This window comes from Camellia sinensis, chromosome 10, assembly GCF_055761805.1.
Source record: "Camellia sinensis isolate YWXY chromosome 10, ASM5576180v1, whole genome shotgun sequence".
NCBI lineage: Eukaryota > Viridiplantae > Streptophyta > Magnoliopsida > Ericales > Theaceae > Camellia > Camellia sinensis.
In genome coordinates this window covers 37495343-37516930 of record NC_138970.1, presented here as the reverse complement: position 1 = coordinate 37516930, position 21588 = coordinate 37495343, and the positions used below count along the sequence as shown (strand labels likewise).

Genomic DNA, 21588 nt, shown 5'->3' with positions numbered 1-21588 from the left:
CGGCCTCGCCGAGATAACCTCGGCGTCATGTCCAGAACACATGGCACCTCGGCTGACACGTCGGCGTCACCTTAGCCACGTGTTGGTACTCAAAAAATATATCCCCACAACTACCCCGTAGGTTCTATTACCTCGGCATTCTGAGGTGATGGAACCTATGACAGTACCTCATGCTAGTACATTGGCTTAAGCCGAGATCATCATCGTAAGCCGATATGTCCTCTTCAAGATCAAGAATCCCAAGGGCTTCTCCACGCGTATGAGCTGGCATACATCACCATTCAACCGTTTCAGCTACGTGTCCCTTTCTTATTGGATCGTACTTGGCACGTGCTTCGTAATCATCGCGCACATACGTGCACTGTCTGACGCTCACGTTGTCCCAGGCGCATTAATTGCCCTCTTTTGCCGCCGTTTCAAGTTTTTGACAAAACTTGTTTCCCTCTTTCGTTTTTTTCACTTTTCATTCGATTCCATTGCTTTTTCTCTCTTTAGCTCTTGAATACGCCATTGTTCCAGACCTCAAGCTTTGCAACTGCCTTTATTCCTCCTTCTGGTGAAGCTTCTGTCGTTTTCTTACTTCTGTAACTATTGTCTGACTTCAGCAATCCTTACACGGGCTTCTTTTCTTCGGTGAGTTTACTGTTCCTTTCGTTTTCAATTCTTTGATGCTTTCTATTACTTGCTGCCATTGCTGCATTTGTTCAAACTTTTAACTTGTGAATCATACATCTGAATGTGGTTTTTCCATGATCTTGCCCTTGCCCATATCTAGAACGCATGCACTGTTTCACCACTTCCCTGTACTTTTGCCACTGTTCTTGGCCCTATACTTCTTGTATTCTTTATGCTCTTGATAGACCATCTCTGTTCTTGATTCTGAAACTCGTTCTTGTTTCTGTTTTTTTTTTTTTTTTTGTCTTTTCTAGATTCGTGCCTTCAATCTTTATATCCATAGACTTAGGTTTGGGATTTGTCTGTAGAACCCACAATATAGGAAAAACTAAAATGAACTCCCTCTTAATCCATACAAAAACCCTAACCAAAGTGTACTTTTAGGTTTTTGGCCGAGGTCCTTTAAACCTTCAAAAATACTTCTTCCTGAAATCTGATATCCCCACTTAAGCCGACATCATGGGTATGTGGAAACATAGGGTAAACACCCCATCCAAACTAGAATTCTTTAGATAGGAGTTTGAAATCCCAGCCGACGTCCATCAAAGGTTGGCTAGGGATGATAACTCCATCATGCCTACTGATGACTCCATGCATTTCCCTGTGGTAGCCTTCATTGAGTGTGGACTTCGGCTCCCACTCAACAACCTTTTTCGTGAAATACTTCATTATTACAAGTTGAACCCAATACAACTTTCCATCAATTCCTATCGAACCATCAATGGTATCATAGCCTTAGCCAAATAAGAAAATGCTAGGATCACATTAGCCGACATCTAATATTGCTACACTATGTGTGGCCTTAAAAAAGACACTGGCTACGTTTACTACCTCAAGCCGAGGTCCACTGAATACAAAATCGTTGTCGACCTCCCCGACTCCAACAAGGGAGCTGGGGACGATTATTTCATTACTTCAAGGAACTGGGAGTTCGCCCCAGATGAAGACCTCCATCTCTTCCCTCTCCTTCGATTAGTCTTTGTAGAGGGTAATGGTAAGAGCCCTGCATCACACCGACTTTGTTTTTTTTTTTTTTAAGTCTTTCATACTTCATCTATTTCTTAATGTCTGTTTTTTCTTGCAGCTGTTCCTAAGCCACCAAAAAAATTTCGCCAATCCTTCATTCTCAACAAGGATTTGAAGAAACTCTTGGACCTGCCAGTCCATGAACGGACAGCGCCTCTGCTTCTCAATTTTATTCCAACATACAAGTCAGCTCTGCCCGACGTCCCTAAGAGGAAGAAAAAAAGGCTTTCTCCACCCTCTTCCACAACGCCACAAACCGCGTCCACATCTCAGATAGACCAAGGGTCAACCTCTGATCCAGCTGAGCAACCGTCAACCTCGGCTCCATACTTGATTCCAATATCCCAACGCCGCCGTCGACGCCGAACAGTTTCTACTGTCGAGATGGGTCGCCCAAAACCAGTTGCTAAAGATCTTCTAGCCAACATTCCAACTGATGTTGATGCTCAATTAACACAAACCCTACCTCTACCGAAGCTGAAAAGAATAAAAAAGGCTCAGCCAAAGGCTAAGGTTACTCAAATTGAGTCTGAGGATGCTTTGTCAATCTCTAAGTTGGCTGAGAGTAACAAATCTCAATCCTCTACTGGGAAGAGGCGCTCTGAGGCCCAACCATCCGAATCGCCAAAATCAAAAAAGTCGAGGTCATCTTCTGCAACGACCTCGGGGTCTAAAAAGCCTGCTGCCCCCTGGGCCCCCGAAATTACCTTGGAAGATAAGCCAGTCATGGTCAATGATAGCGCCGAGGACATAAACGTCGGCGTAGCCTTCAGTACTACTCTGCTTCTTCCCAGCGATCTTGACAGGAACGCTGGGTTGAGTGAGTATGAAAATTACGCTATGATGCTTCAATGTTCTATTCAAGTGAGTGTCCTTGCCTGGTAATTTTTCCCTTTCCTGTACTTTAGAAGATTTTGCAATAACTTTTGTCTTGTGTTTTTCCAAGCCATCCAGCATGCCCATTCTTTCTCTGTTCAATCTTTTGAAAATCGAGAGAAGTTGGCCGAGATGAAGAGGGAGTTCTCTTCTCTTCAAAAAGCCAACAAAAGCCTTTAATCGAAAATGAAGAAGTTGGAGGACAAGGCCGAAGCTGCCATCAAGGCTCAGACCGATGCCGAGGAGAAGTTTGATTCTGCTGAGGCCATTAGGAAGGTTGCTGAGTCCCAAAAAAGAGAGGCCGATGAGAAGATGGCCCAGGCCCAAAAAGAGCTGCAGGAGGCCTTGGCTACCAAAAAGGCTAAAATCAAGGATGCCAACGAGAAGGCGTATGCCCAGGGCATGGCCGATGTCACGGAGGCCTACGAAAAGCAAGTGAAGGAGGCATGCAACAAGGGTTTCACCCTTGGTTGGATGTCCCTTCTAAAAAAGCTTAATGTCCCTGAGGATTCGCCTTTGAGAAGCGCCGACGCCATTCCTCTTCTATTCCCTCTAACTCCAACTCTAGCTCAATCTGATGATGAATCTAATTTTGAGGATGAGGCCGAGGAGGAGGTTTTAGTGAGGAAGTCAAAAGAGACTACTGGGGCCAAGTCTCCTCCTCAAAATGAGCAAGTCCAGGACTTGACTCAAGATGAGGAAGATGAGGAGGTTCATAAAGATGCTGCTCCTGAGAAAGCTTTATCCGATGTTCCTCCTGCTGATAAGAGCCTAGATGAAACCTTTCAAGAAATTGATGCTGAGCTTGCGGCCGAGAAGGTTGCCGAGATGTCTTCTCAGCAATCCTCCGAGGTCCAAACCCAGCCTGCTGAAGACTCTTAATTTTGATGTTATTTTCTTCTGTCTTTTGTACTTTTGTTTTTCTTTTGTGGGAACAATTGTAAGCTTTTGGCCAACGTGCCTTTTCTGAATATTACTACAACTTTCCTTCTCTGAGTGCTTGTATCTTTGTCTTCTCTTTATTCCTCTTGTATGATTCTATACTTAGAAATTTTTGCATGTCTTCAATATACACTTCGATCCTTTGCAACCTCCTCGAGGTGACACACCTCGGTTGTATAAACTGATGATTTATCTCGGCAAGTACCTAACTACCTTTCTCGGGGTAATCTTGGTTCCACCTTGTAAATACAAAATTTCAACAAGTGTTTAACCTTAGTCTTTCATCCTATAAATTGTCCACAAATTTCAACAAATGTTAGATATCATCTCAGTTTAACTCCAACTTGTAAATTATCCACAAATTTCAACAAGTGTTAAATAATGATCTCAGTTTAACTTCAACTTATAAATTGTCCACAAATTTCAACAAGTGTTAAACAATGATTTCGGTTTAACTTCAACTTGTAAATTGTCCACATATTTCAACAAGTGTTAAACAATGATCTCAGTTTAACTTCAACTTATAAATCGTCCACAAATTTCAACAAGTATTAAACAATGGTTTTGGTTTAACTTCAACTTGTAAATTATCCACAAATTTCAACAAGTGTTAAACAATGATTTCGGTTTAACTTCAACTTGTAAATTGTCCACAAATTTCAACAAGTGTTAAACAATGATTTCGATTTAACTTCAACTTGTAAATTGTCTGCAAATTTCAACAAGTGTTAAACATATTCTTCTTCTCTCTGCCCCCTAATGTGAACCTGAGTTCCACTTGGGTTCTCATTATGCATGTATTTTAGAGACAATATCAAGTATCTTGAAAAGAGAACTGAATCTTTAGTTATTTACTTCGGTAAATGACAAAGGAACAAAGAAATTCTAATGATAGAAAAATTTCAAATTGCAAGTGTTCCAAGGCCTTGGCAACTCTTTGCCCTCATTATCTTCAAGCCGATATGCCCCATTACCCAGTACCGAGATGATTCTGTAAGGTCCTTCCCAATTTGGGCCAAGCTTGCCCTCTTTGGGATCCTTCTTGTTGCCGACGACTTTTCTTAGGACGAGGTCACCAATCTGAAATTCCCTTGGGTTAACCTTTTTGTTATAAGCTCTGGCAAGCTGTTGCTGGTATGCTGCGAGCTGAATTGTAACTTTCTCCCTTCGTTCTTCTAGAAGATCTAGATCTTGGGCTAAGAGTACATCATTAGTCCAGTTCTCTACCCCCTGGGTTCTGATGCCAGGAATGCCGACCTCCAGCGGAATGACTGCTTCTGTGCCATAAGCCATGGCAAAGAGGAATTCCCCTGTTGATCTTCTCGGCGTAGTCCGATATGCCCAGAGTACATTGGGCAATTCGTCTACTCACTTTCCTTTTGCTACCTGCAGCCTCTTCTTTATCCCATCCAGAATTACTTTGTTGGATGCTTCTGCTTGTCCATTGCTTTCTGGAAAGCTTGGGGTTGAAAAATAGTTCTTGATCTTGAACTTTGCACAAAAGTTCTTGATTAGCTTACTGTCAAATTGAGTTCCATTGTCTACAACAATTGCTCTTGGCATCCTTAACCTGGTGATAATGTTCTTCCAAATGAAGTTCTTCACGTCCACATCTCGGATCTTGGCAAGAGGTTCAGCTTCTATCCATTTAGTGAAGTAGTCTGTTGCTACCAGCAAGTACTTCCTTTGCCCAGTTGCTTGGGGCAGTTGCCCGATGAGATCCATGCCCCACTGGGGAAATGGCCAAGGATTGGATACATGGTTCAGGTCTGTTGCTGACTGGTGTATCAGAGGTACAAACCTACCAGCAAGTACTTCCTTTGCCCATTTATCGATGATTGCACAAGATATTGTTATGTTTATTTACTTAGAAGTAAAAATGAAGCATTAGAAATGTTTAAACTCTACAAAACAGAAGTTGAAAATCAACTTGGTAAAACCATTAAAATGGTTAGAAGTGATAGGGGTGGTGAATATGATGCATCATTAAATGAATTTTGTGCACAACATGGCATTATTCACCAAACCACAGCACCCTATTCTCCTCAGCAAAATGGAATTGCTGAAAGGAAGAATAGAACCCTAAAAGAAATGATGAATGCCATGTTACTAAGTTCAGGCTTACCACAGAACTTGTGGGGGGAAACAATATTGTCTGCTAATTATGTTCTTAACAGAATACCCCACAAGAAAACCAACAGCACTCCTTATGAATTATGGAAAGGTCGACCACCTTCCTACAAATACTTAAAAGTGCGGGGCTGTTTGGAAAAAGTTGAAGTTCCTATTCCTAAAAAGACTAAGATTGGACCAAAAACAGTAGATTGTGTGTTTATTGGTTATGCTCAGAATAGTCGTGCATACCGGTTTCTGACTTATAAATCACAAATACTCGATATAAATGTGAACATTATTATAGAGTCAAGGAATGTTGTGTTTTTTAAACATGTCTTTCCTTATAAGAAAGAACAGGAATTAAGTTTACAGAAAAGAACTTATGATTGTACACAAAGTCAAGAGACTAATGACAATCAAACACAAGAGACTAGTAATGGTCTCAACCAACAGGATTTAACTGATGATGAACCAAGACGAAGTAAGAGAGCGAGAACATAAAAATCCTTTGGTCCAGATTTTCTAACATACCTGTTAGAAAATGAACCTCAAAGCTTTAAGGAAGCAATGGCAAGTTCTGAAGCACCTTTGTGGAAAGAGGCTGTTAATAATGAAATTGAATCCATTATGCAAAATCAAACTTGGGAATTGGTGGATCTTCCACCTGGTTCTAAACCTCTTGGTTATAAGTGGATATTCAAGAGAAAAATGAAAGCAGATGGCTCAATAGACAAGTATAAAGCAAGACTTGTAGTAAAAGGTTACAGACAAAAGGAAGGTTTGAACTATTTTGACACATATTCCCTTGTGACAAGAATAATATCCATTCGCATGCTTATTGCTATAGCAGTGTTGTTTAATTTAGAAATACATCAAATGGATATTAAGACAACTTTCTTAAACGGTGATCTAAATGAAGAGATCCATATGGAGCAACCCGAAGGGTTTGTAGTGTCGGGGCAAGAAAAGAAAGTTTGTCGGCTTGTAAAATCTCTTTATGGATTAAAACAAGCACCTAAGCAATGGCATGATAAATTTGATCATGCAATGCTTACTAATGGGTTTAAGATAAACAAATGTGACAAATGCGTCTATGTTAAAAACACTGACCAAGGATATATCATAGTTTGTCTTTATGTGGATGACATGCTTATCATTGGAAGTAGTCAAAACATGATCAAATTAACTAAGCAAATGCTTAACAAAAGATTTGATATGAAAGATATGGGGGTCGCAGATGTTATATTAGCAATGAAAATTACTAAAACATCTGACGAATATGCATTATCTCAATCACATTATATTGAGAAAATTCTTGGAAAATTTATCAAGGATGGTTTGAATGTAGCTAGAACACCTGTAGACATCAGTCTTTATTTATCGAAAAATAAAGGTGATGCAATGTCTCGGTTAAAATACTCCCAAATCATTGGAAGCCTAATGTACCTAATGATTTGTACTCGTCCTGACATAGCTTATGCAATCAGTAAATTAAGTAGGTACACTAGTAACTCCGGAGAAGACCATTGGAAAGCGATCATTCGGGTTCTTAGATATCTAAGATTTACTCGTGATCATGGTTTGAACTTTACTCGATATCCAGCAGTACTCGAAGCTTTTTGTGATTCCAATTTGATATCGGATACTAAAGATTCAAAATCCACTAGTGGATATGTCTTTACTCTGGGAGGCACTGCTGTTTCTTGGAAGTCCACGAAACAAACATGCATCGCACGATCCACAATGGAATCCGAGTTCATTGCTTTAGACAAAGCATGAGAAGAATCAGAATGGCTTCGTCACTTCTTAGAAGATATTCCAATGTGGCCAAAACCTGTGCCAACTATTTGCATTCATTGTAATAGTCAATCTGCAATAGGCAAGGCACAGAATCATATGTAAAATGGTAAGTCACGACATATTCGTCGTCGACATAATACCGTTAGGCAATTGTTGTCAAATGGAATAATCTCAATAGATTATATAAAATCTAAAGAGAATGTTGTGGATCCGTTAACAAAAGGTTTGACAAAAGAGCTAATGTATAGTTCATCGAAAGGGATGGGATTAAAGCTTATTACATAAGAGTCATCATAATGGTAACCCTACTTATATGACTGGAGATCCCAAGAACTAACTTCAAAGGGACAACTAAGTTATGTGTGGCTCGCCAGAAATCACCAAGGGATTAAAATTCCCTACCCATTCCTATGGTGTGAGTGATATCTGCAACATATGTTGTCTGCAGGGGCATAAGGATAAGCGTTGCTTTTAATGATTACTTATATCTTGATTTAGGTATAAAAATCAAGACAAGTATAAAAAGATACTTGCAATAAGAATCACCTATATGAGTGTCGAACTGGGGCCGGTTCCATGAGAATAAAGAGGCTAAATTCTCTAGAAACACTCATGAAAACTAGGAGCGTTCAAAGCCAAAATGAACACAACAGTGAGAACCACGATGTGTTAGAAGATATTTTGTGTGAAATCTATTGTCTTGGCTTACACAAACGGCTGAACAATTCAAGGCATCGCGTCCATTGGTTAGCTAGTAAGTCCGATAGGTTATCACTAGGGAAGGTTCAAGGCCGAAAGCTACCTATCCTGATGCAAGATATTTTCAACTTATACTCTTTCGATAAAGTCTGCATATTGTTGCATTTTCGTTGTCATCAAATTCCATTCATATGGGGGATTGTTGGAAATTGTTGGAAAATTCTAGGTAAAACCAGAATTTTTTCCTAATTTTGGTCTATTATTTAGGTGAGACCCGAGCGTCAAATTTGGTGGGTCTAAGTAGTAACACGTTCTATGCTACGTTGTGATTCACGTGAAAAATTTGGTTGCTCAAAACCATTATCGAGTGAATGGGAAATTGAAGCCAAAGTGTGCTACATGGAAATGGAGTTTTTGGTGGAAAATCCTTAAAGGTTTGAATTAGGCTTGTCCTACATTGGTTTGGTGGGAAGTTTTAAATGGGTTTATATCGCTTGGAATTATAACTTGGGGAGGGCCCCAAGGGGCACCCCAAGTTTGTAGAAGGGAGATGTTATGAGCAAAATGGGCTAGACCCATTGGACCCGAAAATCACCGTGCGCGCCGCCAACGCCGTCCGTCCGGTTGGGCGGGCTAGGCTGGGCTGGGCTGGGCCTAGGCTTGAGTGCGGGTGCGTGGTGTGAGGTTGGGCTTGTCCGGCCCAATACTAATCTTTTTGGGTCAAAAACATTTGGATTTAATTTTATTTTTTGAAATAAAATCTATCCAACTGTCCAGAATTCAAATTAATTCCGAAATTAATCTGTTCCGGTTTTTCTCTACACCCAAACAGGTCCCTTCCGTGTTTATTTTTTTGAATTTTGAACCCAACATATTTAAATCTGTTTAATTCAAAACCAAACAGGTTTCATACATGTTCAAAATAGGTTAGCACCTGTTTAATTCAAAATCAATAGCCACCACTACATCTATAAATAGGCAGCCCTCATTTGATGTTTTACATTCAGAAATTTCGTACTTCTCCTCTGCAAATTTATTCTTCGTTTTGCTACATTTAATTTCTGTGAGAAAAAGTGTATACACTAAGTGTGTTCGTTGAACAAATAAATTGTAATGCTGCATTTATTTGTTGTCGATCATTTTATCCTGGGAGATAGACGTCCATATTCTGAAAGTACCGTGGAGAGGACGAATCTGTCTTAAGGAGACAGTGTCGAACACTGGACTTGATCGGAAAAATATTCAAGTTATAAATCAAGTAAATTATTTTTTTTTTTTTTTTGTTTATTTAAATTAGATTTCAATTTTGTTTTCGTAACAAAATAAAATATGTTTTTATTTATTTACTTTTTATTTCTAGTTTGATTTTTTTAATCAAACTTATTTCTCTCCTTTCTTTTATTTCTTTTGTATTCTGTTTGCTATTAAATACACAAACAAAATTAATTTATTCAAATACAGTGAAGATTGTCCAACACTCCATTGGTTAGCTTCCATTTATTTTTTATTTTACAATCCCACATAGATGTTTTTATTTTAAAAATAATTTCGTATGAGATTTTGAAACTCTCATAATATTTAACTTTAAAATAATTACAATTCCATATCGAGAAAATAAACAAAAACTCGGTTATTTCACTTATATAAAGTGAATCTTATACTCTCATTTAATATTATAGTATTGTGCATGTTTCAGTTCAAGATTGTTTAAATTTTAAAATAAAATTTAAGGTTTTAATTAATTAATGTTGTTGTAAATAATTGGTTGGTCTTTTGACTTAGCCGATTAGGCTGAATCATTTTCGGTTTGACTAATTTACTAGTATAACTGCGGTTTTAGTTGTTTTATGAAAATATATTACTTAGATTTGTTTGATTTGAAATAAATTAAGATTGACCTTATTAAAAATTAAACGACTGAAATTGCTTGATTAGAAATGAATTTCAACCCCAAACAACTATTAACTTTTATTTTATAATCCCACATTAGGAAAAGGAGAAAAAAAAATGAATTGTTTCACTATATAAACCTTATGCTCCCGTTTAACATTGTAGTGTTATGTATGTTTCAGTTCAAGACAGTTTAAACTTTAAAATTAAAATAAAATTTAAAAGTTTTAATTAATTAATTTTTGTATAAGTTGGTTGATCCTTTGACCTAGCCGATAGGGTGAACCGTTTTCGGTTTGACTTATTCATTGACTTAACTGTAATTTTAGCTGTTTTATCAAAATATATTGTTTAAATTTGTTTGATTCAAAATAAATTAAAGATTGACCTAATTAAACATTAAACGGCTAAGATTGTTTGATTCGAAATAAACTTTTCGCCCAAACAATTATTAACTTTTAAACAATTAAGAAAATCTCCATTGCCTAGCTTTTATTTAACTTTTATTTTATAATCCCACATCAAAAAAAAAAATGAAAAAGCGAATTGTTTCACTTACATAAAGTGAATCTTATACTCCCATTTATAAAAGCAAAATAAGATTTTTAGTGAGAAACCTTATGATCAATAACTCATACTAATATTTTTTATTTTCTTAATTTTAAACAATTAAGAAAATCCTGATTGGCTAGCTTCCATTTAACTTTTATTTTACAATCTCACATAGAGGTTTTGATTTTCAAAATAATTTTCTATGGGATTTTGAAACTCTCATAATATCTTTCCTTAAAAGTATTTTTTTATAAAATATATAAATACATCGATAATCTCAATGTCACTCTTACTACTTCATAATACAAAAATTATGAGATAATTATGATAATTTTAAATTTGTGTTTAAAACTTATAAATTATGAAATAGATTATTATAATTTTAAATTTACATTGTGTCGATTTTAAATTTAAATCAATATATTGCTTTCCATATTTGGTGATAGTTTAAATTTTAATAAAATAAAATTTAAAAGTTTTAATTAATTAATATTTGTGTAAGCTGGTTGGTCTTTTGACCTAACTGATTAAGCTAAATTGTTTTTTATTTGAATGATTTGTTGGTTTAATCGTGATTTTAGCGGTTTTACATGTTACGATGATTCTTTCTTACTCATTAAATTTTTAAAATTTCTTTAATTATTTCCCTTTCAAAACCAATATGATAATTTTTTAAAATTGATATATTTTTATTCTAAAATAGTAAAGTATTAGAATTATGTTATTTTTTTTTATAAAAAAGACAACATAATTTTAATTATTAATTGTCAATACTACAATTTTAATCTATCTATACTATATATTATAGTAAAGGAACATCCGTAAACTTATATAAAAAAATTTATTTACGAGAGACAAAATATAAAAAAATTAAATATAATTATCATATTTTTTAATAAATAATATATTATTTTATCCCGTGCATAGCACGGGTGATATGTGTAACGCCCTCAAAACAATACATATAAACCAATCATTCTTGACATCCATGGACATAAGAAAATAAGACATTTTCATTTATCAGAGTATTCAGTACAAAGTATTACATGTTAACAAGAAAAGTAAATGCCCTACGGGCTTACAACTTTCCAAGCCAACACTCGATTACAAAAAAATAAGAGAGTTTTAACTCTTTACATATTAAACCTTTGGCTTGAATTTACATGTAACACCAAAAGTAACAATACAAAAATACACTTTCAGCCTTCTAAACCTCCCAAGCTACATCCTTGGAGGCGGCATATCACCTGTACCTGAAAATAATGTCCCATATAGGGTGAGCCAAAGCCCAGTAGAGATACACTAAACATAATATGAGAGTTAACTAAAATATTAGCATTTGATAAATGTTTAACTCATATAAACCAACGTACATCTCTTCCATAACTAATCTATATTCACAACCATATTTCAATCCTTTTCCGTGTCATTATCCAAATCAATTCATAGATATGGTTCATTGTTTATCCGAACAGTTTCAAATGAGATTACAACTCATACTATCAACACTTCAATCATAATCAATTTAAAATGAGACTACAACTCATATCATTAACACTTCCATACTTCAATTCCAAATGAGACTACAACTCATATTATTAATACTTCAATACTTCAATTCATCTACGTTATGCAAACGTAATCAAGATTTTGGGACTTTCACCCTGGACACTTCGGCCAACTTAGTTATCAATGGAGTCCATCCCCTACCTCCTCCCAAACAGGTTTGAGAGTACATCACCTATCTTCTCCCAAACCATAGAGTACATCCCCTATCTCCTTCCAAACAAGTTACATATGCAATGTATTTAAACGCTTTGTCATATACAATGATCAATCCAGGCACATATTCAATGTGTTAACTCAACAGTCATATTCAATGACATATTCCGGGTGATTAGTTTCCATTTACCTATTCATCATGTAGTGTCTACAACAATCAAGACTATCCTCCACCGATAGCCCAAAACAATTATTTCTAAACAGATAATAAATTATCAAACGGATAAATTATCAACAATTTTGGTGAGTGATTAATCAATCCAACTACACCATTCAATCTCATAATTTCCCAATTTCATAATTTTCAACTCAATTTCATATTTCCATATTTCCCCAAATTAATTATTTAATTTCAATTAGGACTTTTTCTCCCTTTTCTCAAACATCAACCCTAAGGTTCAATTTCATCAATTCTACACCAACAATCCCATTTCCCAAGGTTTCACATAGACATGGAGCTCAAACAATTGAAAACCCCCTTTCTATAATTTCAAATTCAAACCCTAGCCTTTCAAAATCTCCGTATTTCACCATTTTATACAAAATGACTAAAATTTATGTTAAAACTCATAACAAAGAGTAGGTTATCCCTACCTCAAATTTCGGAGCTCAAAGGAGAAGAAGGACGAAAATCAAAGTGCTTCAAACCCACAACTTTTTGAATTAAAATGGAGCCCACGCGAAGCTCTACCTTTCTTACAAAGAGACTAGGGTAGAGAGGTCCAAGAACAAGGTGTATTTGTAGAGAGAATGTGTATGTAGAGAGAGAGTGTGTGCCGGATCTAGGGTTTGAAGGAAGAAGAGAGTGAAAAAGTGTGTAAAAACACACTGCTGCGAACTAATATACTCGAGGCTCGCTCCAACGAAGGAGTGGTTGCTCGAGCGACCAGACACAAAAGGACCTCGCTCGAGCGCAAGAAGCGTCGCTCGAGCGAACAATGCGAAGCTTCAGGCCTGCAACCCAGAAGCACGCTCGAGCGCAAGAGTGCTCGCTCGAGCAAAGAAACTCAAAACATAGTCCTTGCTCGCTCGAGCGAAGGAAAGCTCGCTCGAGCGAAGAAACACAACCTTCAGGTCAAAAAGAGACACAGACGCACGCTAGAGCGCAAGACCGCTCGCTCAAGCGAAGAGACACACCAGACCAAGCTCACTCGAGCAGAAGCTTTGTCTGGAAAGAAACCTGAAGACTCTCAATCCTCCCTCGAGCGCAAGAAAGCTCGCTCGAGCGAAGAAGCAAAACCCTAGACCTCACTTGAGTGCAAAAAGCCCCGCTCGAGCGAAGAAGCCAAATTCTGGGCAGCAACAATTTATTTCAACTCACTACCAACCTGTTACAAACCTGCCCAATACATCCCAAAACTCAAATACAAAGAATTAAAGGGCGGAAATGCGATATAGACAACAACAAACATCCACGGAACCGAGTCCGGAATACAATAAACAATGGAGGAAAAACCCGGATCGCTATAATATGCTAGTGTATATATATAAGGATAGTTTGGTTATTGTGCTGAAATATGTCCTTATAAACATAATAATTTCTCGCTTGGACCTTTGAGCGAAAGAAATTTGAATTTAGACTTTTGAACTGAGTGCCTGTAATAAAATTGTTGTTCATATTAAATGAGAAGGTACAATTGGGATAAAACACACAATTATGAAATAATGGACCTTTTGAGAACATTTTATAACAAATAAATCTTAGTTGTGCATATTAAAACTTAATAGTAATAATAATCTTAAAAATAAAATAGAATTTCTTGGTATTTTTTTTTTTTGGGTCTGGCTTTGGTCCAGTCCACCATCGGACTGGACCGTGCTGTTGGGCCGATGGGGGCCCACCACGAGTCCCGTTTTGAAAATCTGAACCGTTCAATGTGCAGAACTCTTCGAGTACTATATGCTTGTAAAAAATCACGTTGATCGGATATCGATAGCTATGTGATCAAATCAATTTTTTGTCAACCGTTAATTTATTCACCGTCCATTTTTTTTTATACAAAATTGATTTGATCACATAGTTATCGATATCAGATCAATGTGATTTTTTACAGGCATATAGTACTCGAAGATTTCTACACATTGAACGGTTCAGATTTTCAAAACGGGACCCGTAATGGCAACTGGTTGACCGGGTCCAGTTGGAATCATGTCTCCGATTATTGACAATTACATATAATTTGTATTTTTTAAAATTTAAAATGGTAAATTACACCGAGGTGCTAAAAGCATGAAAAAATATATATATATATATATATATAATTTATAATTTTGACATAACCATTGGCTACTTTCTTAGGCTATGTTTGTATTAATTTTTTTTTTTCTATTTTCCTAACTTTTTTCTTTTTCTTTCAAACTCACTATACAAATCTATAATCCAAACACAAACTTAGAGTTTAAATTGATGTAATACCCTCACACTGTTAATGGAACTAACTTGATGAAAAATGATAATGTCATCAATTTTAACACAAAAATATATATTTTATTTTTAATTAAATTAGTTTGACTTTACACTGACAACTATACATGGGGCCATGAAATATGAAAAAATACTCTAATAACTCTCACATGAAAAAAACACCAATTATACATGGGGGCATTGAATAGTTTTTCCTCACAGGAGTGTCATCCCTTTTAATTTTGATGCAGATTTTAATTTTGATACAGAGAGTGGTAATTTTGCCCTTTGACGTTAATGTTAAATTTGATTACTTCTATGAATGGTAAATGTGTGAGTGATTTTCCGATCACACTGCCCAACTCAGTATTCAGCTGGAGAACACTGGCAGAATAGATGACACCTGGCTAACCTGTAACAGAAAGAGAAGATTCCGACGGTAGTTCGTCCACCCGGGGGCACTCCGACGATCAAGTCAGTATATCTCTCAAAGATAATCAATAGTGCTAATCTCACTGTTCAGAATATAAATTGCGTACCTTAGACCCATGGGGGTGCCTCTCTTTTATATCTAACTCAATCCTTGTCCCAACAGGAGCCTAGCTCTAATGGACTTAGGATTACCATCAATCTTGGACTCCTAGTAGGATTGGGATAAACTCCCTAAGAGTCTTATCCTTTCCCAACTGTAGTCTTCCCCTTTTCTAGGACTCTTGTTCCTTATCCACTTATCTAGGATTCTGATATCTTCAGAGGTAACCTCGGCCTCGCCGAGATAACCTCGGCGTCATGTCCAGAACACATGGCACCTCGGCTGACACGTCGGCGTCACCTTAGCCACGTGTTGGTACTCAAAAAATATATCCCCACAACTACCCCGTAGGTTCTATTACCTCGGCATTCTGAGGTGATGGAACCTATGACAGTACCTCATGCTAGTACATTGGCTTAAGCCGAGATCATCATCGTAAGCCGATATGTCCTCTTCAAGATCAAGAATCCCAAGGGCTTCTCCACGCGTATGAGCTGGCATACATCACCATTCAACCGTTTCAGCTACGTGTCCCTTTCTTATTGGATCGTACTTGGCACGTGCTTCGTAATCATCGCGCACATACGTGCACTGTCTGACGCTCACGTTGTCCCAGGCGCATTAATTGCCCTCTTTTGCCGCCGTTTCAAGTTTTTGACAAAACTTGTTTCCCTCTTTCGTTTTTTTCACTTTTCATTCGATTCCATTGCTTTTTCTCTCTTTAGCTCTTGAATACGCCATTGTTCCAGACCTCAAGCTTTGCAACTGCCTTTATTCCTCCTTCTGGTGAAGCTTCTGTCGTTTTCTTACTTCTGTAACTATTGTCTGACTTCAGCAATCCTTACACGGGCTTCTTTTCTTCGGTGAGTTTACTGTTCCTTTCGTTTTCAATTCTTTGATGCTTTCTATTACTTGCTGCCATTGCTGCATTTGTTCAAACTTTTAACTTGTGAATCATACATCTGAATGTGGTTTTTCCATGATCTTGCCCTTGCCCATATCTAGAACGCATGCACTGTTTCACCACTTCCCTGTACTTTTGCCACTGTTCTTGGCCCTATACTTCTTGTATTCTTTATGCTCTTGATAGACCATCTCTGTTCTTGATTCTGAAACTCGTTCTTGTTTCTGTTTTTTTTTTTTTTTTTGTCTTTTCTAGATTCGTGCCTTCAATCTTTATATCCATAGACTTAGGTTTGGGATTTGTCTGTAGAACCCACAATATAGGAAAAACTAAAATGAACTCCCTCTTAATCCATACAAAAACCCTAACCAAAGTGTACTTTTAGGTTTTTGGCCGAGGTCCTTTAAACCTTCAAAAATACTTCTTCCTGAAATCTGATATCCCCACTTAAGCCGACATCATGGGTATGTGGAAACATAGGGTAAACACCCCATCCAAACTAGAATTCTTTAGATAGGAGTTTGAAATCCCAGCCGACGTCCATCAAAGGTTGGCTAGGGATGATAACTCCATCATGCCTACTGATGACTCCATGCATTTCCCTGTGGTAGCCTTCATTGAGTGTGGACTTCGGCTCCCACTCAACAACCTTTTTCGTGAAATACTTCATTATTACAAGTTGAACCCAATACAACTTTCCATCAATTCCTATCGAACCATCAATGGTATCATAGCCTTAGCCAAATAAGAAAATGCTAGGATCACATTAGCCGACATCTAATATTGCTACACTATGTGTGGCCTTAAAAAAGACACTGGCTACGTTTACTACCTCAAGCCGAGGTCCACTGAATACAAAATCGTTGTCGACCTCCCCGACTCCAACAAGGGAGCTGGGGACGATTATTTCATTACTTCAAGGAACTGGGAGTTCGCCCCAGATGAAGACCTCCATCTCTTCCCTCTCCTTCGATTAGTCTTTGTAGAGGGTAATGGTAAGAGCCCTGCATCACACCGACTTTGTTTTTTTTTTTTTTAAGTCTTTCATACTTCATCTATTTCTTAATGTCTGTTTTTTCTTGCAGCTGTTCCTAAGCCACCAAAAAAATTTCGCCAATCCTTCATTCTCAACAAGGATTTGAAGAAACTCTTGGACCTGCCAGTCCATGAACGGACAGCGCCTCTGCTTCTCAATTTTATTCCAACATACAAGTCAGCTCTGCCCGACGTCCCTAAGAGGAAGAAAAAAAGGCTTTCTCCACCCTCTTCCACAACGCCACAAACCGCGTCCACATCTCAGATAGACCAAGGGTCAACCTCTGATCCAGCTGAGCAACCGTCAACCTCGGCTCCATACTTGATTCCAATATCCCAACGCCGCCGTCGACGCCGAACAGTTTCTACTGTCGAGATGGGTCGCCCAAAACCAGTTGCTAAAGATCTTCTAGCCAACATTCCAACTGATGTTGATGCTCAATTAACACAAACCCTACCTCTACCGAAGCTGAAAAGAATAAAAAAGGCTCAGCCAAAGGCTAAGGTTACTCAAATTGAGTCTGAGGATGCTTTGTCAATCTCTAAGTTGGCTGAGAGTAACAAATCTCAATCCTCTACTGGGAAGAGGCGCTCTGAGGCCCAACCATCCGAATCGCCAAAATCAAAAAAGTCGAGGTCATCTTCTGCAACGACCTCGGGGTCTAAAAAGCCTGCTGCCCCCTGGGCCCCCGAAATTACCTTGGAAGATAAGCCAGTCATGGTCAATGATAGCGCCGAGGACATAAACGTCGGCGTAGCCTTCAGTACTACTCTGCTTCTTCCCAGCGATCTTGACAGGAACGCTGGGTTGAGTGAGTATGAAAATTACGCTATGATGCTTCAATGTTCTATTCAAGTGAGTGTCCTTGCCTGGTAATTTTTCCCTTTCCTGTACTTTAGAAGATTTTGCAATAACTTTTGTCTTGTGTTTTTCCAAGCCATCCAGCATGCCCATTCTTTCTCTGTTCAATCTTTTGAAAATCGAGAGAAGTTGGCCGAGATGAAGAGGGAGTTCTCTTCTCTTCAAAAAGCCAACAAAAGCCTTTAATCGAAAATGAAGAAGTTGGAGGACAAGGCCGAAGCTGCCATCAAGGCTCAGACCGATGCCGAGGAGAAGTTTGATTCTGCTGAGGCCATTAGGAAGGTTGCTGAGTCCCAAAAAAGAGAGGCCGATGAGAAGATGGCCCAGGCCCAAAAAGAGCTGCAGGAGGCCTTGGCTACCAAAAAGGCTAAAATCAAGGATGCCAACGAGAAGGCGTATGCCCAGGGCATGGCCGATGTCACGGAGGCCTACGAAAAGCAAGTGAAGGAGGCATGCAACAAGGGTTTCACCCTTGGTTGGATGTCCCTTCTAAAAAAGCTTAATGTCCCTGAGGATTCGCCTTTGAGAAGCGCCGACGCCATTCCTCTTCTATTCCCTCTAACTCCAACTCTAGCTCAATCTGATGATGAATCTAATTTTGAGGATGAGGCCGAGGAGGAGGTTTTAGTGAGGAAGTCAAAAGAGACTACTGGGGCCAAGTCTCCTCCTCAAAATGAGCAAGTCCAGGACTTGACTCAAGATGAGGAAGATGAGGAGGTTCATAAAGATGCTGCTCCTGAGAAAGCTTTATCCGATGTTCCTCCTGCTGATAAGAGCCTAGATGAAACCTTTCAAGAAATTGATGCTGAGCTTGCGGCCGAGAAGGTTGCCGAGATGTCTTCTCAGCAATCCTCCGAGGTCCAAACCCAGCCTGCTGAAGACTCTTAATTTTGATGTTATTTTCTTCTGTCTTTTGTACTTTTGTTTTTCTTTTGTGGGAACAATTGTAAGCTTTTGGCCAACGTGCCTTTTCTGAATATTACTACAACTTTCCTTCTCTGAGTGCTTGTATCTTTGTCTTCTCTTTATTCCTCTTGTATGATTCTATACTTAGAAATTTTTGCATGTCTTCAATATACACTTCGATCCTTTGCAACCTCCTCGAGGTGACACACCTCGGTTGTATAAACTGATGATTTATCTCGGCAAGTACCTAACTACCTTTCTCGGGGTAATCTTGGTTCCACCTTGTAAATACAAAATTTCAACAAGTGTTTAACCTTAGTCTTTCATCCTATAAATTGTCCACAAATTTCAACAAATGTTAGATATCATCTCAGTTTAACTCCAACTTGTAAATTATCCACAAATTTCAACAAGTGTTAAATAATGATCTCAGTTTAACTTCAACTTATAAATTGTCCACAAATTTCAACAAGTGTTAAACAATGATTTCGGTTTAACTTCAACTTGTAAATTGTCCACATATTTCAACAAGTGTTAAACAATGATCTCAGTTTAACTTCAACTTATAAATTGTCCACAAATTTCAACAAGTATTAAACAATGGTTTTGGTTTAACTTCAACTTGTAAATTATCCACAAATTTCAACAAGTGTTAAACAATGATTTCGGTTTAACTTCAACTTGTAAATTGTCCACAAATTTCAACAAGTGTTAAACAATGATTTCGATTTAACTTCAACTTGTAAATTGTCTGCAAATTTCAACAAGTGTTAAACATATTCTTCTTCTCTCTGCCCCCTAATGTGAACCTGAGTTCCACTTGGGTTCTCATTATGCATGTATTTTAGAGACAATATCAAGTATCTTGAAAAGAGAACTGAATCTTTAGTTATTTACTTCGGTAAATGACAAAGGAACAAAGAAATTCTAATGATAGAAAAATTTCAAATTGCAAGTGTTCCAAGGCCTTGGCAACTCTTTGCCCTCATTATCTTCAAGCCGATATGCCCCATTACCCAGTACCGAGATGATTCTGTAAGGTCCTTCCCAATTTGGGCCAAGCTTGCCCTCTTTGGGATCCTTCTTGTTGCCGACGACTTTTCTTAGGACGAGGTCACCAATCTGAAATTCCCTTGGGTTAACCTTTTTGTTATAAGCTCTGGCAAGCTGTTGCTGGTATGCTGCGAGCTGAATTGTAACTTTCTCCCTTCGTTCTTCTAGAAGATCTAGATCTTGGGCTAAGAGTACATCATTAGTCCAGTTCTCTACCCCCTGGGTTCTGATGCCAGGAATGCCGACCTCCAGCGGAATGACTGCTTCTGTGCCATAAGCCATGGCAAAGAGGAATTCCCCTGTTGATCTTCTCGGCGTAGTCCGATATGCCCAGAGTACATTGGGCAATTCGTCTACTCACTTTCCTTTTGCTACCTGCAGCCTCTTCTTTATCCCATCCAGAATTACTTTGTTGGATGCTTCTGCTTGTCCATTGCTTTCTGGAAAGCTTGGGGTTGAAAAATAGTTCTTGATCTTGAACTTTGCACAAAAGTTCTTGATTAGCTTACTGTCAAATTGAGTTCCATTGTCTACAACAATTGCTCTTGGCATCCTTAACCTGGTGATAATGTTCTTCCAAATGAAGTTCTTCACGTCCACATCTCGGATCTTGGCAAGAGGTTCAGCTTCTATCCATTTAGTGAAGTAGTCTGTTGCTACCAGCAAGTACTTCCTTTGCCCAGTTGCTTGGGGCAGTTGCCCGATGAGATCCATGCCCCACTGGGGAAATGGCCAAGGATTGGATACATGGTTCAGGTCTGTTGCTGACTGGTGTATCAGAGGTACAAACCTTTGGCATTGCTTACACTTCTTTACATAAGCTTCTGCATCTTTCTGCATGTAAGGCCACCAATACCCCTAGGTGATGGCCCTATGAGCGAGTGATCTGCCCCCAACGTGGCTTCCACAGATTCCTTCATGTATTTCATATAAAAAATCTTTGACTTGTAAATGGTGTACGCACCTTAAAAGGGGTCCAGTGAAGGACTTTCTGTAGAGACGTCATTCTTCTGTCAGACTGAATCTTGCCGACTTCAATCTGATCTTGTGTGCCTCATTGCGGTCATCTGGCAACTTTTCTTCTTTTAGGAATGCAATAATTGCATCCATCCAGCTTGGTCCCATGGCTACACACATCGCTTCGCGCTCTGTGGTCAGTGGTTCGATGCTCGGGCCCAACAAGTAATCGACCATTATGGTTCTTGTTTTTCCAGGTTGTACCGCACTAGCTAGGTTGGCCAACGCATCGGCGTGGCTGTTATCATCTCGGCTTACCTGAAGTAGTCGGCAGTTTTGAAACAAGGCTGACAACCTAATGACCTCCTTCGCGTAGGCTGACATTCTTTCATCTCGGGCTGCAAACTCACCCGTTGTCTGGTTAACTATGAGTTGTGAATCACAAAAAACTATTACCTCATCTGCTTGCACTGTTGCTGCCAGCTTCAGTCCTGCAATGAGTGCTTCATACTCTGCTTAATTGTTTGAGGCTTTGAACCCCAAACGAATTGATTGTTCTAGTACCTGCCCATCTGGGG

General features: G+C 38.5%; 1 protein-coding gene across 1 annotated transcript in view; it reads right to left on the bottom strand.

Moving 5' to 3' along the window:
• Positions 1–11722: 11722 nt before the first annotated feature.
• Positions 11723–21588, bottom strand: part of LOC114266299 (receptor kinase-like protein Xa21) — a 31568-nt gene continuing 21702 nt past the window's right edge. Inside the window, exon 3 of the mRNA XM_082891260.1 lies at positions 11723–11828. The gene's annotated coding sequence lies outside the window, so the exon portion shown is untranslated. The remainder of the gene's footprint in view (positions 11829–21588) is intronic.